Source organism: Gymnoscopelus braueri, assembly GCF_963280865.1.
Source record: "Gymnoscopelus braueri genome assembly, chromosome: 11".
NCBI classification, from domain to species: Eukaryota; Metazoa; Chordata; class Actinopteri; order Myctophiformes; family Myctophidae; genus Gymnoscopelus; species Gymnoscopelus braueri.
In genome coordinates, this window is record NC_137613.1 from 52,983,775 (window position 1) to 52,993,874 (window position 10,100).

A 10,100-nucleotide genomic window follows, 5' to 3' on the forward strand; every position below is an offset into this window, starting at 1 on the left:
TATTTGTAGTGGAGTAAAAGTACAATATTTGCCACTGAGATGTAGTGGAGTAGAAGTAAAAGCATTGGAAATTGCAAATACTCAAGTAAAGTACAAACTCCTCAAAATTGTCCACCACTGAAAATAGAAGGTCTACAGGGTGCGTTGTGAGCTTGTAGATCGGCTATGTTTTTAAAATAACAACGTTAAAAAGGGGACGGTTTTGGACGTACAAGGTTTCCACCAGTGGTGGAAAGTAACTGAGTACATTTACTTAAGTACTGTACTTAAGTACAATGTTGAGGTATTTGTACTTTTACTTGAGTATTTCCAATTTCCAATACTTTTACTTCTACTCCACTACATCTCAAATATTGTACTACAATTATTTGAACTTCAGTTACTAGTTATATTTTTTAAACATAAATTATTATATTATAAAGCATACATTAACCACTTTAGCCCTATTTTATACCTAGGCTATTTGAAAATAGACAATTTTCTGCTATTTTAGTACTTTTACTTTTGGTACTTTAAGTACATTTTGATACCAATACCTCTGTACTTTTACTCAAGTAAAATTTTAATTCTGGACTTTTACTTTCTATATTGCAGTATTGGTACTTAAGTAAAGAATTTGAGTACTTTTTCCACCACTGGTTTCCACCCGCACCAACAAGGATATATGTGTATTTTTGTGTAGGGATTATGAACACAAAAGGGTTTTATTGGCTGTAGACTGGTATCAGTAGGTATAACGTATAGAATAGCCTCCCTACGGTGTCTTTGTGGACGGACTGAATAGGTGCAACCACAGGTGTCCACATTCCTCTGTCTGATGCTGGGATACACAGCGCTATACACACTACTGTCTGTCTGTCTGTCTGTCTGTCTGTCTGTCTGTCTGTCTAGGCCCCCTCTCTCCTCTCTCTGCCTCAGTCTGCCAGTCTGTCTGTCTATCCCTCTCTCTCTCTCTCTCTCTCTGTCTTTCTCTCCCCTCTCTCATTCTGTCTGTCTGTCTGTCTGTCTGTCTGTCTGTGTATGTAATGCTTATCATTCTCAAGTCAAGTGGATGGCACAACTATAACAAACAACGATGGTGAACCATGTATTTGCCACAATACTGATGCTGGGGTTCAAGTGGTTAAAAGTGGTTTGAGTGTCTGAACATCTCTTCTTCCCAGTGTGTCGTGGGGGCAGCATCACCTATCAATCAACTGTTGACATTCTATCATTAATTATAACCAGACATAATGGGGGGAAATATCCGACCAGTGAAAGACTGCACAGTACACTGTCAAATCCTCAGTCTTATATCCATTCAGTCTGGGAACGCATCTACAAATGTCTTCTAAATCCTAATAGTTTTCTGTATTTGGTCACGGACCCCCCTTTCTCAAAATATTTTGTGCCAGGGACCCCCCCCCCACACAGGAGCAGAGATTTGAGTTACACATGTTCCCTCAAAAAAATATATGAAAAATTTGGAAAATAAATCATGATTTTTCAAAAATAGCAGATCTACAAGCTTGTAGCGTGGCACTCGGTGCCACGCTATGAGCTTGTATATCTGCTATTGAACGATTTTCTTTTAAAAAATAGTGAAAATAGCAGATCTACAAGCTCACGTGTGTGTGTGTGTGTGTGTGTGTGTGTGTGTGTGTGTGTGTGTGTGTGTGTGTGTGTGTGTGTGTGTGTGTGTGTGTGTGTATGCATATGTGTGTGTGTGTGTGTGTATGTAGGTAGGTAGGTAGGTAGGTAGGTAGGTAGGTAGGTAGGTAGGTATATATATATATATATATATATATATATATATATATATATATACTGTATATTAAAAAAATAGGGTATGTCTGAATTAAACGATTAACCTACATGAGCAAGATTAAAGGTAGGGTAAGTGATTTTTTTTTTTTGCATGGCCGGATATATACTTCACCATATGGCGGAGTTGCACACCGAAAATAGCAGATCTACAAGCTCATGACGCGCCGTGAGCTTGTATATATCTGCTATTTTTCGGCTACACGACACGTCAAACTATAAATTACAGGCTTCTGTCTATACTCGGCTGTGACTGCAGCCCTCCCCGTTATACTTAGCAGGAGAACAGTGATAAATATTGTACCATTCCGAACACTCTCTATGGATTTTGGCAAAGGCTGCATATTTTGCTGTGTGTGTGTGTGCGTGTGCGTGTGCGTGTGCGTGTGTGTGTGTGTGCGTGTGCGTGTTAGTGTGTATGTTAGTCAGCAGTTTGTTAGGTTATAAAGGTCACAGATTTGTACTTCTGTCAAACTGGCCAGTCCCCAGAATTCAACTTTATAGTGTCACCTTCCAACTGAAAAACAAAACCAAAAAAACACAAAAACATTGAAAATCCCCCGCTCATACAGTGCTTCTCAAACATTTTCAAGGAAATTAATATGTGTGTGTGTGTGTGTGTGTGTGTGTGTGTGTGTGTGTGTGTGTGTGTGTGTGTGTGTGTGTGTGTGTGTGTGTGTGTGTGTGTGTGTGTGTGTGTGTGTGTGTGCGTGTGTGTGTGGGGGCAGATATTTTTTCCAGGGACCCCCATAAGAGAAGATTTGTCCTGATGTGTCCTGATTTTGGGAAAATAGCAGACCTAACTGCACAAGATCACAAGAGATCGGCTAGTTTTGAATAGCCGGAAAATAAATAATTTCGCTGGGAACCCCCTGGAACCCCCTCAAGGACTCCTGGGCTTGGAAAAAAATATATAGCAGCAATGATAAGCATCACAGACACAAAAAAAAGGCATTCGCAATCTGTTTTCTTTCTGCTTCAAGGTTTTCAGTCGACATTTGACTTCATTGAAGATTCATATTTTGTTCAGTGAGGGTTCTATGTGCACGGAATGACTGAGTTTGTCAATCCATTCGTCTGGTTGTACAGTGAATGTTAATGTTAGCTACACCCTTAGCATCAGAGTGCAGAAGGAAATACTCGTACATTTTATTACATTCTTTCTTACAATTGCATAAAACCTACATCCTTAAATTAGTGGTATTTCCCTTTAAGAGGTGAAATATGTAAATAACTTTAGAACTTGGTTCTTAGACAGTAGCAATTGATATGCAGCATATTAAAGGAGCACTTCACACATTTTTAACCTGTTTTCAAAATAGAATTGGTCCTCACTAATGCTCATTATAAGATAGCACCGTTTCTGTGTCTCAGAGGAGGACTGTGAACAGTTATACAGAATATAATAAGTTGAAGAAGAAGCCACAGTATATAAGTAAAAACATTCACATCACTGAAATAACATGCACGAGCAGTCGCGCACGCACGCGCACACACGCACACACACACAAAAATAACCCATTAAGACTTGAGGATGATTCTGCATATCGTCTCTGTCGGGTGGAAACCTCATATTATGCCCGAAACTGTTACTTTTCAGGATTCAAATTCAAAATCATCAAAAGTAGCAGATCTACAAGCTCGAAACGTGACGCGAAGCGACGCGTTTCGAGCTTGTAGATCTGCTACTTTTGATGCTTTTGTGTGACGCTGTGGTGTGATCAAGTAGGCCGTTAATTTACGGGGGAAAAAAGTTAGAATTTGGAGATAAGAGGTTTCTGCCCGACAGCAACGAGAAATGCCTTCTAAATCCAACGAGTTTTCTGAAAACCTCATGTTGCTCTATATAGAGTGGAATAATTAGGAATATATAAGTGTAAAACACCAGATTGACTGCAGCCTTTGAGGATCAATGGGTGTTTTACAGATATTAAATGATAGATCAAATACACACAACATTTCTTTAAGCATCAACCCCCCAAAAAATTACATCTGGACTTTGGCATATTGGCATAGTTTAACCCCTAGCACCAATGCCTATCTGCTGTGTTAATAAGGGCGACTACAATTGTGGGGAAGTTATAATTTGTTAAAATAAGTGTTAAAATGCTCTTTACTGTGATAGTAATCATTGCTGGGTCTCTCCAGCTCTTTATTAAACACTAAATACATTTTACGGCCAGGATACCAATTGCATCCAATCAGGAGAGAGAACTCATACAATATACCTTTTGCTGCTACTGAGCTTTTACTGACATGCATCGTATTATATGTCTTACTGATGAATTGAGTACAATGGACCACAAAGGAAACAAGCCCCCATGGGGCTTTTTTGTGTTCTCCTTTTAGCTTTTGACTGTACTACCCGTAGACCTACTGTTAATAATCTTGTTAATAATCAATCAATCAATCAATAAATAAATACATGATAAATTAAACGGTGATTTCCATCTATTTCAGTAGATAGTGAAACTGGAAGCATTTTAAGGAGGGCCTTCTTAACCCATTCAATCCGGGAACGCATCTGTCATCTTTAGATTTCTGGCTAAAAATTGGCGTGAATCTTTTTTTAAATCATGAACATTGTGCAAATCTTTGAATGTTATATATTTTTAAAGCGAACATTTGTAACTCATACATTTTTCAGGCAATGAAAAAAACAAAAGTGGAGTTAGGAGGTTTTGTTCATCATTGATAAGAACAGCTAAATGGACCTCCAAGCTCACAATGAGGTTGGCGGTCAAAAGGGGGTGGAGCCTGGAGTCAGCAAAACTGTCTGCTAAAACAGCTAAAGTATCATTCATAGTCGGACGTAAGGATACGTAACGAGCGCCGGCGCTCCTTACGTTGTCGTTTTTGTCTCCCCCTCCGTCACTTACGGCTCCAGGATTTCCTTCCGTGCAGTCGACATTCACCGTCAGGCCGACATAAATGTACTTAATTACAAAAATACCGTCGATCCATGGTCTGTGACAAAATGAACCCAGCCATTCCCTAAAGTTAAACACACACACACACACACACACACACAAACATATAGAGCACAGTGCAGTAGGGGTCGAAACTCACGTTTTGTCTAGTTTGTGGACAGCTCTGAAACTTTTATTGCGTTGTTTTGGCTAGATGCTACAATGGTAGCTTCATGTTGTTAGCTGCGCTGCGCTGTTGCCAGGTTTTGTGAGAGAAATAAGCAACCAGGTCTATGAAAACAAGCCCAAAAGAATCGACTATGCCACATCACATGAAAATAGCAGATCTACAATATATGTTTGAGAATCACTGGTTTAAATAATATTTGGCCCAAATAAGCAACTACATTTTAGAAACAAGCCCAAATAAAACCGCAACCACCAATAAAAAATTGCTTGTTTGTTTACAAGCAACTTTACAGAAAAATAAGCCCAAAGTCGCTTATAATAAGCAGACATGGCAACATTATGGGTACGTACATAGTCTCGCAACTGCCATCTAGTGGATGAATAGGTGTATTACGCCTGTACACTTTAAAATAAATAAAATAACCCCTAAATAACGTGAGCGACTATGCATGTGTCCGTAAAGAACGGACGGAATCCCTCACCCCGTGACGCACGTTTCAGACCCATCTAGGGACTTTGAACGGGCCTTAACTCCAGCAGACAGTTTGAGGATCCAATGGAGTTAGCATGGAGTTTACCATCACACAGACGTAAAGGGTGTTCTATACTCTATAGCACTGATTTATGGAAAAAAATGCAAAAGCGGAAAAATTGAGTTAGCTGGTTCCTGCTGGACAGCAACAATATATTCAAAGATTTGCACACATTTTCACGATTTTTTCAAAAATAGCAGATCTACAAGCTACGTGTGCCAAATTAGTGCAAATCTTTGAATACATATTTTTTAAAAGGAAACATTTGTAAAATACTTTGGCAGATCTACAAGCAGATCTGCTATTTTTTAATATTCAAAGAAATCTAAAATGACAGAGATGCGTTCCTGGATTGAATGCGAACAGCCCTCTTGCATGTTGTTGAAGGCAAGGGGCCGGGGGAGGGGGGGGGGGGCCGGGGGGGGGCGGGGCTCTTTCCTCTACAATAGAAGAGTTAGGACGTCACATTCTAATACAACCCAAATACCAAATTTAAAGGGATACTTCACTTTCGGGCCGGGGACACATTTAAAAAAAATATTAAAAATAAATGAAAAAAGTTATGGAAAATTCATGGCCCCCTCACGACACGCAGTGTCCTACTAATGTGTGAGGGGGCCATGAATTTTCCATAACTTTTTTCATTTATTTTTAATATTTTTTTTAAATGTGTCCCCGGCCCGAAAGTGAAGTATCCCTTTAAGCCTCAGAGGCGCACCTCGTTAATCATTGGACTACCGATCCACTACCTCTGGGAGTCTGGTTTCGGCTCCCGCTTGGGACAATGCTTTTTCAAACAACCGCAGACTATTTTTTTCGCCGATAAAGTATAGTTTTGGACCATGACGGAGGCGCGCCGACTCAGCAGACCTTGAGGCCGAGGAGTCGCGCCCGAGCGCCTCCAGGCGCGAGTGCCCGCGACGACCGGCCGATGGTCTGCTAGTCGACTAAGCGCCGTCCGAGTTATGTACCGATAGGCACAGAATCGTAAATAATATTGGTGGGGACTGCGTTTGCCCCAACTGCCACTCACTGCACTAACTTAGCCCGCCAGCCCCGCCCCCTTGTGCTCTCTCCCCACCCGCCAGCCCCGCCCCCCCCCGGCCCCTTGCCTTCAACAACATGCAAGAGGGCTGTTCGCGGATTGAATGGGTTAACTGTGACAAACAGCACATCACTGCAGAACAGTGTGAGGTGTTGTGAAGGGTAAACAGGGGGGGTTGGTTCCACCTGACATGCAACCATACCAAAGCCCACAGGTTGTGAAACAGAGACGACGTTTGATCAAACTTAAAGAAGTGCTTTCCAAACTTTTCAGCGCGAGACCGGTGTCTCCAGACACCATGACTCAAACTTTACAGAAATACATTATGAATTATTAATGACTTAAAGGGATAGTTCACCCCCAAAATGACTTATTTTTCCTATCGATTAGTCACTCCTTCGAGACTTGAATTCATGGCTATTTTTTGTTGTTGTTTTTGTCGCATTCCTAAGCCAATAATCTGATGACCGGCAGCGGTTCCGGTAGGAGACTCAAAGTGTCTCCTTTGTGTTTCCTAGCGGAAGCTCTGTCTAACGGTCCGCTGGTCATCAAATTATTAGTTTAGGAATGCGACAAGAACAAAAAAAAAAGTCTCGAAGGAGTGACTAATCGATAGAAGAAAAAAATATGTTTTGGGTGAACTATCCCTTTAAGCCCTATTTAATAGCAATATCCGTTATCCTCACATATCAGCTATTTCTTAAAAAGTTAAAAAGTATTCTTCTGAAAATATGATTTTTTTTTTGTTTTCTTTTGGAAATCTTTTGCGATCTTTTTATGCGACCCATAAAGAATAGGTTCCGCGACTCAAAGACGGGCCCCCGAACCCATTGTTTTGGAGGCAAACAACTGTTTCTAAAATGTTCTAAAATGTGACAAACAGCACAGACAGCAACTACAGAAGCAGCACTGAGGTGTTTGGAAGGGAAACAGGGGGAGGGGAGGGGAAACAGGGGAGGGGAGGGGGGGGGGAGTTTAAGCGTGTGAAGTAACAACCTGAGGCATCCTGAATACCTGCTGTGTCTGGCAGCCAGAGTGGTGGTGGGTGGATGGTGGGGGGGGGCTTCTTCTTCACACGTTCCTTCTGTTTGATTGCAAACAATGAAAAGGGGGGATTTGAACGTGTTCCCGGAACACCATGGTAACAGGATTCCTTGAGTGCCAGAGCCAGCTATATAGAAGCCCATCATCCGGGATTAAACATTCAAAACGAAACAACAACACACCACCACCACCACCCAAGACAGACTGGAGAGTTGAAGCTGGTGTAAAGGGGATAGGCCTATTCTTTTGTTAAAATAAAGTGTTACATTTATAAAGCGCCATATTGTGATAGTAAGCATTGCCATAGAGCAGCGGTTCTCGAACTTTGACATTTCAAGTCGGCCCTCCTTAACTCTGACCACATTCGCACACTCTGAGAGTTACAGACCTGTAAGGGTTCATTAATTGGACCCTTGGCGCCATTCACTCTGAGCACATTAACTATTAACTATTAACGATAACGGCTAAATATATATAGCCGTAAACCAGGGGTCTTCAACAGGGGGTCCGGGACCCGTAGAGGGTCCTCAGGGTCACCAAATCTTTGTGTGATAGGGAATTTATTTTTTGATTTTTACATTAGCCGAAAATAGCAGATCTACAAGCTCACAACATGTCGCAGATGCGTTGTGAGCTTGTAGATCGGCCAAGAGAGCTTCATGGCATACATGGTAAACTGGCGGCCCGGGGGCCACATGCGGCCCCCACCTTCACTTAACTCTCTCAGTGCCACGCCCCGACATATCCCGAGTTTTTCCCGAGTACCCTCAGTGCCAGCACGAGAAATCCCGAGTTTTTACTTTTGACTGTGGTCGCGCTATTCTGATAATTTTTCATGATCACTTTCGCTTCCTGACTCCTTCAGACTCACCCGGAGCCGGATGTAAAAAAAAAAATTCATTTCCGGGTCACGTTGTTTTTCTCCGGTGATTTTCGGCCAGAATAGGGAAAGTCACGGTTTTTCACACGGTATAAAAAGCGAACGGAGAGGTCCACGTCTACTCTCTTTGGGCTGGGTGACGATCAGTCATCGTAGTCGTGTATCGCATCGTAATTTAGCCTGATCAACGATTGTCAAAAATGTCAACATCCGGTTAGGACCGGATATGACGTGAGCCTGTTTGGGAGGGGGCGAGTGAGCCAGCGAGATCATCAATGTGTCGATTTGTTGCTCTCTACTGGTAGAACTGTATTATTGGTTTAAAACCCCAATCAGATCATTTATTTGAATGAAAAATTACAAAATTAAAAAATAAAAATAAACGCAAATTCCTGGCAGTTTGGGAGTACTTTATGAAAATACTCTTGGCACTGAAAGAGTTAATGTGGCCCGCAGGTTAATATCAGAATACTGATATATTATTGATTTCAGCTGTTACAATTCCAAACATGCAAACATGACCCGCTTTAATTACTTCAGTCTATGTCCAATGTATTGGTATTTAAGTTCATTAAGTTAACATAAGTATAACTAAATGCATTTGAAATTAAATAAAAATGTTACTTATCAGGATTTCAATAAAAAAAATAGAAAAATACTATTTTTGCTACTTTTGTGTGACATAGAATGGCCCGACAGAATATGCAATGTGGCCCTCTGGAGTGAGTGTGGAAATAGTGGCCCTCTCCGTCATCAAAGTTGCATCACCCCTGCTTCATGGGGTGTGTAATTGATAGAAAATAATCATGTGGGGACCCCCCTGGGGGTCCCGACCCACAGGTTGAGAAGGTCTACAGAATGCTATCGTTCATCAGTGTGGACGCTCACATGATCATATAGTGATTGTGCTTGTGTGAGCGACCCTTAAACTTGTGATATAATACATTTGAAGTTGAAAAACTGATGCAAAAGCACATGCACACTATACTGTAGATCCTGACCTCATCTTTGTATAAGTTGTATAAGTTATTCAGAACACAGCCGCTCCCTGTGTGTCAAATAATTGATTTCAAAATACTACTGTTGATCTATAAAGGTTTGAATGGTTTAGGGAAGGGGTCTTCAATGTTGTTAAGGCCAAGGAGCCCCTAGCTGAGAGAGAGATGAAGCAAGGACCCCCTCTATATTGTATACAATTTTGTTTCAGATTAAACTTTTATTTTTTACTTGGTCTGCTCTTTTTTCCTTCTACCTAATACCGCTTTGCCAAAAATAGCACATCTACAAGCTGTGTGTTCGGCTAATGTTCCCTTCAGAATAGGGATGCTAGGGTTCAAGTGATTAATGTAAAAAATAAAAAAACATCCTATCGCACAAAGATCGCACTGTAGTAACTCTGAGGACCTCCTAGGGGTCTCGGACCCCCTGTTGGAGACCCCTGGTTTAGGGACAAAATACATTTCTGATCTTGCGATATCATAAACCCTCCAGATCTCTCAGGTCATCTGGGAAAGTTCTGCTTTCTGTCCATAAAACCAAAAATAAACAGGAAAGCAGCATTTAACTTTTATGCACCACTTATCTGGAACAAACTGCAGGTCTGCTGCCACTCGTATTTCTTTTTAAATCACAACTAAAGACCTTTCTGTTTGTCGCTGCCCTTGATTTGAGCTACTTTTCTTTCTTTTCTTTTCTTT